Source organism: Globicephala melas, chromosome 4, assembly GCF_963455315.2.
Source record: "Globicephala melas chromosome 4, mGloMel1.2, whole genome shotgun sequence".
Classification (NCBI taxonomy): domain Eukaryota; kingdom Metazoa; phylum Chordata; class Mammalia; order Artiodactyla; family Delphinidae; genus Globicephala; species Globicephala melas.
In genome coordinates this window covers 13,023,450-13,034,779 of record NC_083317.1, presented here as the reverse complement: position 1 = coordinate 13,034,779, position 11,330 = coordinate 13,023,450, and positions in this window count along the sequence as shown.

Genomic DNA, 11,330 nt, shown 5'->3' with positions numbered 1-11,330 from the left:
ATCAATTATACTCTAATTTAAAAAAAGGTTTTTTTATTTTAAAGAAAAGGTTTTTGTTTTTGTTTTTTAAGGCAACAGCATTCTTCCCTAGCTGGCTATGCCTCAATAGGGATTGCCTTTCCCTGGGGAAAGGTGCAGAAGTTTTGAGCAATGAATTATAATTATGTGGGTAATTCTGTTTTTTTTCTTTTGTTCCCCTCATATCCCCACCCCCTTTTTCTTTGTTTGTTTCTTTCTTTTTGTTTTGTAATTCTTTAAAATAACACTTTATAGTCCCTATCTAGGGTCCTAACAGGGCAATCATATTTTTTTCCTGATTTTGTTTTTTTGTTCTTATTAAGATTCAGTGCACAGGTCTATAGTGTGAAGGGAGCAAGCTGAGGGGAACACTGTTTCCTTTCTCTTGGCTAAGTCTAGTTTTAGGAGGCAGCAAAACTGATACTTAATAAAAACAGATGTTTCTAAGCAGATTGTGTGTATGTTAGAACCTTTGCCCTCCTCCTGGCCTCAGCAATATCAGAAAACTGGAGTGAGCAAATTGATGCTCTGATGATTTTTTTTTTTTATATCTAAAACACACACATGGCAGGTTGGTTTCTGGTCTCACCCCCGGAACCAGGGTACTGGCTTAAAGACACTATACTGTAGTGATTTTGAGCAAAGACCCTGGAGCCAGGCTGCCTGGGTTCAAATCCTGGTACTACCCTTGCTAAATCCATAAGCTGGGGTGCGTTGCTCAGCTTTGTTTTCTGTAAAATGGGAGTAATATTAATAGTGCCAACCTCATGAGAGCTCTGAAGATTAAATGATTGACATAGACAGGTGCCTGGGAGAGTGCCTTGTGCACCCTTGTGCGTTGGCCAGCATCATCTGTTAAACAGCGTCTAGGGTTATATGCCGTGGCACCAAGAATGTTTGTCCTCAGCACCCTCTCTCTTCTTTCCGTCTTAGTCACCATGCAGTGTCCCCCCGTCTTCACCTCAGTTTGCTCCTGGGGCCCCAACTTGTTCAGAGGCACAGTGGCCTGGCCAGTGTCAGTCATTGGTAGCAACGAGGTGTATTGTGTTTTAACTGAGGCTCCCTGGCATCGAGGAAGAACTTGATTAAGAATAAGAAAACCTGGGGTCTATTCCTCCATCACTGCTTACCGGCCCTGTGTCTTTAGGGAAATCTAAAAGTGCCATGTCCCTGAGGTTCCTCATCCTGAAAGCTGGGATGACAATCTTTGTCCTCATCTCACCTGTACACTGTGAGGGTTGCAGGAGATAGCACTTATGGAACTCTTTTTAAACTGTAAAATGCAAACAGATATAGACGATTGGTTCTGTTGACCCAAAGAAAAGACTTGTCAATGAATAGCATTCGCTTTTCCTGGTCTTGATGTATTTAGTACCTGCAGCACAATGTTGAATAGGAATCTTGTCTTATCTCTGACTTTTATGGGAAGGATTTATGATATTTTACCCATAAAATGGAACTTGCTTAGGTTATTAACACACTTTATCAGGTTTAAGACATTTCTTCTCCTGGTTTGCTATCTCAAATGGGTGGTGAATTTTAGCAAAAGCCTCTAAAACATCTGTGAATGCATTTGGTTTTTCTACTTTCATCTCTTTGATAGATTCTTTTTTTTAAATAAATTTATTTATTTATTATTTTTGGCTGCGTTGCGTCTTTGTTGTTGCACGCAGGCTTTCTCTAGTTGCGGCAAGCGGGGGCTACTCTTCGTTGTGGTGCGCGGGCTTCTCATTGTGGTGGCTTCTCTTGTTGCGGAGCATGAGCTCTAGGCACGCGGGCTTCAGTAGTTGTGGCACGTGGGCTCAGTAGTCGTGGCGCACGGGTTTAGTTGCTCCGTGGCACGTGGGATCTTCCCGGACCAGGGATCGAACCCGTGTCCCCTGCATTATCAGGCAGATTCTTAACCACTGCACCACCAGGGAAGTCCCTCTTTGATAGATTCTTAATATTGAAACATCTATACATTCCTAGAATGACCCTTTTTCATGATTCTTTTAATACACTGCTGGATGTGGAATTTTGTATTTTTGTTTTAAGTGAGGTGTATATATATGTGTGTGTGTGTGTATTTCTACCATATACACACACCATATATATACCATCTACACATATATGTGGAGAGTAAGGGTGTATCCTAGTATGGAATCTATAAAATGATTAGATAAGCTTCCTGTCTTTTCCAGGATCTGAAAACAGTTTATATAGATTTATCTCTTCTCTAAAGATCTGGTAGAATCTACCTGAAAATCCCTCTGAATTGATGCCTATTTTAGTAGATCTTTGAATAGCTCTTCACTTTCTTCTATGGTTGAGATTCTATTCAAGTTTCCTGCCTTTCCTTGGATGAATCTTTATAACGAATATTTCCCTAGGAAATTACTCACTTCATCTACAGATTTTCTAAAAGCTTGTCACAAAGGTAACATTCTTACAATTTTTGACTTAATATTTTGCCTTTTTTCTTTCGACAGGTATGCCAAAGGTTTGTCTTTCCATTAATTCCTTCAAAGAACCAGTTAATCGAGTCTATTGTCTTTTTAAATTTTCATTAATTTCTACTTTGATCTTCCCTGGTTCCTTTCTTCAACTTTCTTCAGATTTATTTTCTATCTCTCTCTCCCCATCTCCCCCCAGCTTCTTGAGTTGAAAACTTGGTTGATTCATTTATTTTCAACCTTTCTGGTTTTCTATCAGTGTTATATGTGTTTAAGGCTATATATTTCTCCTCTGAATGCTGCCTTATCAACTTTGATACATATGTAGCCCTCCCGTGATTCTTTTTTAAAAAATATTTATTTATTTATTTATTTATACAGCAGGTTCTTATTAGTTACCTATTTTATACATATTAGTGTATACATGTCAATCCCAATCTCCCAATTCATCCCACCACCATCACCCACCCCCGCTTTCCCGCCTTGGTGTCCATACGTTTGTTCTCTACATTCTGTGTCTCTATTTCTGCCTTGCAAACCTCTTCATCTGTACCATTTTCTAGATTCCACATATATGCGTTAATGTACAATATTTGTTTTTCTCTTTCTGACTTACTTCTCTCTGTAAGTGCTCTTGTGATTCTAAATAGCTTATAATTTCCAGTTTTATTCCCTTTAAAACCTAGGACTTAGCTGAATGTTGTAAAATATCCAAGAGGATAGATTTTTTGATGGTTATCTTTCTGTTATTATTTTCTAATTTATTCCATTATAGTTCATGAATATGTACTCTCAGAGTTTTCCTTTTGGGATTTTGTGTTATGATTTCTTTTGTGACCTAATACACTTGGAGAATGTCTCATGAAATTTTGAAAAGATTGTGTAATCTCTGTTGGGTAAAAAGTTATTTCTCTCCAGATATCTGTTAAATGATAATTGTTAATTGTATTAGGTGGGACTTCTCGAGCCGTATTCATTTTTGTAATAATCAGCCAATTTCTGAGAGATGTGTTTAAAGTCACCAATTACAAGACTTCCCTGGTGGCGCAGTGGTTAAGAATCCGCCTGCCAATGCAGGGGACACGGGTTCGAGCCCTGGTCTGGGAAGATCCCACATGCTGTGGAGCAACTAAGCCCATGTGCCACAACTACTGAGCCCGTGTGCCTAGAGCTCATGCTCTGCAACAAGAGAAGCCACTGCAATGAGAAGCCTGTGCACCGCAACGAAGTGTAGCCCCCCACTTGCCGCAACTAGTGAAAGCCCGCGTGCAGCAACAAAGACCCAACGCAGCCAAAAATTAAATAAAGAAATAAATTTATTTTTTTAAAAAAGAAAGGCTTAAAAAATAATAAAGTCACCCATTACAAGAATTTTTCAGTGTCTCCTCACATTTCTATCAGGGTTTGCTTTATATATTTTGAGGCTAAGATTTTTAGGTCATAAAGGTTTGTGACATATTTGGTAGGTGATAATTTTCTACCTGGCATGCCTTTAATATGTACCTGGCATGTCTTTTTCTATCTCTTTCCACATCTTTATATTTAACTTTCCTGTGTTATTTTCATTAGGTGTTATAATTACTGATATGTTTGCCCTTCTTTCTGGTAGCGACATAGGTGACCAGTTGACCACCAAAAATTTATGCTCTCCCCTCCCCAGTGTGGAAAGTGACTGCCCAGTCAAGGGCTACATCCAGGTACAGTCACGTCATTAGTTCTTAGCAATGGAATGTGAGTGGCAGTGATGGGAATCACTGAGGACTTAATTATTTTCTCTGCTTAGATTTGATGCTCATTAATTGGAGATGATTTTGTGGACAAGTGGAGGAGGCAGATGGGGAGGAAGGAGCTCTGTTTGTGTATTGATTCTGAAACCCCAAAAAGCCAGGGGACCAGAGGTATCTAAGTCCTTGATATAGTCTAAATGGTTGTGTCTCCCTAAAATGTATGTGTTGAAATCCTAATCCTCAAGGTGATGGCCTGTGGGGGGTGATTAGGTCATGGAATTAGTGTCCTTATAAAAGAGACCCCAGAGAGACCCCTCCCCTCCTCTGCTGTGTGAGGGCATAGTCAGAATACAGCCATCTATGAACCAGGGAGCGGATTCTCACCAGACACGGGATCTGCCGACATCTTGGACCTTCCAGCCCCTAGAAGTATGAGAAGTAAATTTCTGTTGTTTTTAAGCCTCAGTCTATGGCATTTTGTTATAGCAGATGGAACGGACTAAGACAGTTGGTGATGACTTGCTTGATGTTTGCTTTCTCTGTAAATTCCCTGAGACCCAGGGCTTCCCTGCCTGGTTCACCATAGTCTCCCTAGAGCTCAGCGTATGATAGAAACTTCATTAATATTTATTGGATGAATGAATGAAGTGCTGACCATCTTCTCCGTCACATTTACTTCCTGGTGACTCGACTGATTCTTTTAATAAGTGAATCTCTGCTTACACCAGGCCAACATCTTTTTCAATAAGAAGCCAAGCCAATGAATGAGGGAGTGAGACCAAAAAAAAGAAGCCTCCCCTGTGTCTTTAAGCCTCCCCTGTGTCTGTTAAGTCATGTGTTACGCAAAGAGTGGCTAGAAAGGCCGTAAATTGAGATTAATGAAAAGGAGCTGTAAATAGTAATAATGACAAAGACCTGCATTGTGTCAGGCACTGATCTGGGTGCTTTTTATACATTCCTTCACTTAATTCTCACAATGGCTACCACGGAGGTGTTATTTTTTCTATTTTACAGATGAGTCAACTGAGGCCTAGGTGTAGTAAGTGAGTAGCAAAGCTGGGATTCAAATCCACATCGTGCTACCTTCACGCTTGAGTTTCCCTCTTCTATAGTTTGTGAAAAAAATTCAGCAGACTGAGGTCCAAAGTTCAGCTGTTTGAGTTTAGGAAGTCATTTAATTTCTCTGAGCCTCAGTCTCCTCAGCTGTAGAATGGAGATCATGATGATACCGATTTTCAGTTCCTCTTGGGATTACTGTGAAGACTAAACGAGCGGATGTTTATGATGACCGGGATTTGCAAACTCCTAAACTCTGCAAATGTTGGTTATTTTATGGTCTACTGGAGAAACTTACATCAGACTTTGAAATTTCCAAGTTTGAGTGTAAGCTTTTTCACAGGCAACCTCTCCGTTATTCAGAGCAGAAATAATGTTCCCAGTCCCCTGACAGACCATTCTTCTATTTTCTTCTATTTTAAGTATTCAACTTTCTCTGCAGCGCCTTTTGTAGGTAGGCAAGCCGTCACCAAGTTTCTGTTCCTCAAATCAGTTTCTTAATTTGCACTGGGGAGAAGTGTTACATAAGCTTATTTTATTGTTGTCCAGCCTTTCATAAATCTTTTCCTAGGGTTATCAAAAGAGGCCTTGGTTGGTTGTCACGAGCCTGGGATGGAGCTGAGCCCTGACACTCAGCAGCCTTGTGACCCTCGGTGAGCTACTTCAAGCTTCCCATCTGTAAGGCAACGCGTGGCCCTTCCCTAAGGGCCCCTTGCTATACAGCTTAAGAATGATTGCAAAGGGTCTTAAGCAAAACTGAACGTCTTCTGTAAAAGCCTGCACCTCAGCAACATGGTCCACAGTGGAATCTATATTTAGTTGTGTTGGAATCATTTTCCCTCCTCTTTTAGCTTTAGAACTTCCTACCTCCAACTATTTGTTTATTACAGCTGTGCCCCCTTTTTGCTCTACTGATGCGGGTGAGATGCAAATATGCCTTTTGCAACTTTTGCTGGGGCTCCTGGGCCGGAAATTGACAGATACGTGATAGAACTGTTGTAGAAGTGCATCTTGGGGCTGGCAGGCTTCGGGGGCAAGAAGTGTGAATCAACACACAAGAAAAATGAGGCAAATAGCTGGAAAAGGAGGAAAGAAGATTTGAATCTAGGAAGAGGGCTGAGAAATGGGTTAGTTTCAGAGATTTCTGGCTCTGGGACTCAAAAGAGGGCCCTGCTGACTTGAGTATGGCCAAGTTAGGGCTACATTAAAGAAAAAAATCAGATCATAACACTCCCCTGCATAAAACTCTTCAATGGGTTACCATCTTACTTAAAAATAAAAGAATCTGTCCTTTTATTGGCTGACAAAATCTCCATGGTCTAAGCTTTGCTGTTTCTTCTTTTTTTTTTTTGCATTACGCGGGCCTCTCTCACTGTTGTGGCCTCTCCCATTGCGGAGCACAGGCTCCGGACGTGCCGGCTCAGCGGCCATGGCTCACGGGCCCAGCCGCTCCACGGCATGTGGGATCCTCCCGGACCGGGGCACGAACCCGTGTCCCCTGCATCGGCAGGCGGACTCTCAACCACCGCGCCACCAGGGAAGCCCTTTGCTGTTTCTTCTTCACATTTTCTGCCACTCTTCTCCTTGCTCCCTTGGGCTAGCAACACTGGTTTCTCAGAGTTCCTTAGCAGGGTCCTGCCTCAGGGCCTTTGCACTTGCTATTGGAACACCCTCTTCCTTTATCCAAGTGGCCACGTCACCTTCTCAGAGGCCTTCCCTGGCCACCCAAACTGAAGAAGCCAGCCTCACTCTAGGCTTTCGTCGTCTCCCTGCTCAAATTTATTTTTCTTTGTAGCACTTACCGCCACTTGACCTTATATTGGGTTGGCCAAAAAGTTCTTTTGGTTTTTAAGTAAAAATAGAAGACACATTTTTCATTTTCATCAAGAACTTTATTGAACAATGTATTCACCCTTCCATCTTCCCAAAACTTTTTATCTTTTTGAGCAAAGAACTGTTCCAGGTGCCTTTTACAGTCTTCCAGGGAATTGAAATTTTTTCAATTAAGAGAATTTTGTAAAGACCAAAATAAATGGAAATCCAAAGGTGCCATGTCTGGTGAATACGGTGAAGGAATCAGAACTTCCCAGCCAAGCTGAAACAGTTTTTGCCTGGTCATCAAAGAAACATGCGGTCTTGTGTTATCCTGAGGGAAGATTATGGGTTTTCTGTTGACTAATTCCAGATCCCTTCCAATACCACCATATACACAACATCACCTTCTTGGATGAAGACTGGCCTTTGGTGTGGTTGATGGTGGTTCATTTCGCTTGCCCCATGATGTCTTCCCTGCCACATTGTTACACAGAATCCAGTTTTCATCACCTGTCACAATTTGTTTTAAAAATGTTTTTGTTACATTTAAGTAGAGAATAGCACGAGGAAATACAATCAAGAAGGTTTTCTTCGCTTAACTTATGTGGAACCTAAACATCAAAGCGATTAATGTAATCAAGCTGGTGAAAATGATTTTCAGCACTTGATCTGAATATTTGTAGTATGTCGGCTATCTCCCACATGGTATAAGGTTGATGGTTCTCAATTCATGTCTGGATTCGATCGTCATCAACTTCAACTGGTCTACCCGATCGTGGAGCGTCGTCCAGCGAGAAATCTCCAGCATGAAATTTCGCAAACCACTTTTGACACAATCAGTCACAACACCTTCTCCATACACTGTGCAAATCTTTTTTTGCGTTTCAGTTGTATTTTTACCTTTCTTGAAATAATAAAGCATCATAGGCTGAAAATGTTGCTTTTTTTCTTTCATCTTCAATATTAAAATGCCCTATCACCAATTTTGATGACTTTTTAAAAAATGCATGCTGATATGACAGCGGTCACAGTACAATCTAACAAAATTCTTTCAAAAGAATTTAAAGACAGCTAAGCGCTACTAGAGCCACCTTACGGAAAAAAGTGAAGGAACCTTCTGTCCTCCTTCACTGGTATGTGAACACTCAAGGCCTAGAGCATTGTGGGGTTCTCCATGGTGCCCCCGGCACAGAGTTCAGTGCCAGACCCATTTGTAGAGTAAATGGATGAGTGAGCAAATGAATGAAGGAAGAGATGGATGGAGGAAGGGTTGCTAGGCTTACCAGAACAGTAAGCTTTGGGTCCTGCTTCTGGTTCCTCAGATTCCTCTCGGTCATCTTAATCTTTGGCCTCTTATTTCCATGTATGTCTAAGTTCTACTCTCTCCTCTGGTTTTCTTTGCTTACCCACAGTCCCAGTGAGAAGTTTCCTTGCCCCATCCTGGTTCCATGGCCCCTCACTGGTCAGGTGGTGGCCTTGAGGAGGAAATGGGGCACTGCCGGCAGGACACAGGGGCAGATCTTCTCCAGCAGAGAGGATGCTGTAGGTAAGGCTGGCTGTGCCCAGTCACCAGTGGGTGCTCAGGGGCCTCAATATGTCAGAGGCTAAGCATTAACTGATAGGCTCTTCAACAGTCCAGCTGCCCTAGGTCAAGGTCATGAGAACAGTGGGACAGGCAGCCAGGGCCAGTGGAAAGGACATGGTGCCAGACCCCAGAGGCCTCAGGTCAGACCCTGGTCCTCACTTAATTACTACAAAGCTTCTAAAGGTATGACCCTCATGGATTGGCTACAATATGTTGTTGCCTTCAAAATAAGACAGTCTCAATAACCAACAGTCATTTCAAAATATCTCAGATTTGTTTCATCTATTTCCTGTACTCGAGGAAACCCATAATCACTGTAGCTCTGAAAATCCCCCTTTCCTGTCTCGCATTCACTGCAAATGTACAACACAGATGCTGTTCTCAAGACACCCCACCTAAAATACTCCCCTGGTCCCTGCTCCCTCCCCTGCTTGCCTCTGTGGTTTTTTTTCTCCCCTCCCCAATTCTCTATCTCAAAAGACTTGCCTTGGAGGGAAGAGGAAGGAGAGAAATGGAACTCTTCCTTAGTAAGTACAGGTACAGGGTCGAGTCAAAGCCTTAGTTTCCTCACCTGCCAAATAGGAATAATAGAAAATCCACTTGCTAGTGTGGAAGGATCAACCCAGCTAATGCGCAGGGAGCAGGGGTCTCCATCAGAGCAGAGAAAACAGTTGGTTTTCTGAGTATTTTCCTTCCTCTCTGCTGAGGTTGCCCCCAGGACACACAGGAACCGAAAGGGATACATACCTCTGACCCAGATGAAAGAAGGACCTGGAGACTTAAGAAGATCTTGAGGGGGAATTCTCTGGTCCAGCGGTTTCACTGTTGAGTGCCAGGGTTCAGTCCCTGGTCAGGGAACTAAGATCTTGCAAGCCGAGATCTTGAAGGATGTGAGGGCAAGGTGTGGAGGGGGCAGAGCTCCTAGACTGGAGCAGGGGAGGTGGGGAGCGTGAAGGATCCACCCCTTTAGATTCCCACATTCCCCCAAACGCTGGACAGACACTTGAGACTGGGGATCTTTCCGTGAGAAGAGGTGGGCAGAGCAGGAAGGGGACACTCTCCCCTGACCAAGGACAAGTCTAACTGAGGGAATTTCCCTCTGAGCTGGGTGACTAGACACAGCCACACATGGGCCGCAAAGGCTATAATTTGCCCTTGGTCTTGTGATCAATGCTTGTTGCCAGGAAGGGGCGTGGCACTGGCCTACAAGACACTTCTGTGACCTTCCTGGGAAGTCACCCCTGGGCTGACATCACAGGTGTCCCTGCTCCAAGGCTGTCGTCTGTGGCCTTGAGGAGGGAGACGGGAGAAGCAAGTCTTTCAGCTTGTGCAGAAATGGAGTGGAAGCTGCGTTGAGCATCCCCCCTGGGTGCCATGCAGGGGGCCTGCAGGGTAGAGAGAACAGGTTCCTCTCTCTCTTCAAAGTGCAGCAGGGAGGGTGGGACGGGGCTCCTTGTGGTTTTTTTGCCAAGAGCCCTGTCTGCCAAATGAAAGCAGTTAGCTCCTTCTTCCTGTCTCTCCTTCTCCTACCCCTCTTCTCTCACCATCAGGATGAACCATAACATATTTGCTTGGTCTTTCATATATACATATACATATAACAAATAAAATTTTTCAAAGTGAACGGAAGTCCCATTGATCCTTCCCCAGTCCCTGCATCCTCTCCTTCTTCTAAGATAATCTGTGCTATAAATTTGCCAAGTATCCTTCTGGCCCATCAAAAATATATATCGTATACCTTTAAATATATTTTCCATGAAAAAATATAACATTATTTTATATGTTTATAAAACACATGATACTGTATTGGATGTTCATTTAGAAACTTACTTTCACTCTATACTAAATTTTTGATAGCCAAACACACACACACACACACACACACACACACACCAGTGAGAGAGACAGAGAGACAGAGAGAAAGAGAGAGAGAGAGAGAGAGAGAGAGAGGGAGAGAGATATAATGTCTTTCTGTTGTTGTCTAGAATTCTATCCTATGGACATGTCACATTTTATTTAGCTATTCCTTTACTGATGTTCTGACGTTTAGATTGTTCCTGGGGGGTTTTCAACATACAAACACTGCTACAGTGAGCTTCCTGGTCCAGCCCTCCTCGTGCATGTGATAAGAGGGTCCTGCAATCACATCTCTTGGTTCTCATTTTTGCTCTGCAGTGGTTCACAAGTTACGGGCTCACTGCTGCTCCCAAAGCACCCCAATTAGGCTGTGTCAGAACACCTGTGTGTCTCAGTGGTCTGTATTTGGACCCCAATGATTTCTAAGAATTGCTTTGCAACACATTTTATTTCCCGATGAGAAGAGGGCATTGTTACAATTCTTTCAGTCACCTACTGCTGGGGGTCAGCTCTGCTTTCAACACAGCTGACCCTGTCACAAGGCAGGAGGCCGCCAGCGGGATATGTTTTGGTCTTGTCAGTCTTGGGTTAAGCAAGATTCAATGGCTGATGAAGATGAGACCATGGCTTTCCTGTGGGGGGCTGAGCAGGCCTGCCCAGGGAGGTGTGACCTATCAGGAAACCCGCCTACCTCTCCAGGGACTGTCCCATTTAGCTGTGCAGGAGGCCAAGGAAACCAATGGTTTTGGAAAAATCCTGTCGGGACAAACCTAACTTGTTTAAAATTTAGTGGGATTCCAGCTGTAGCCTGGAAGCACTATTTGGGCCAGTCATGCT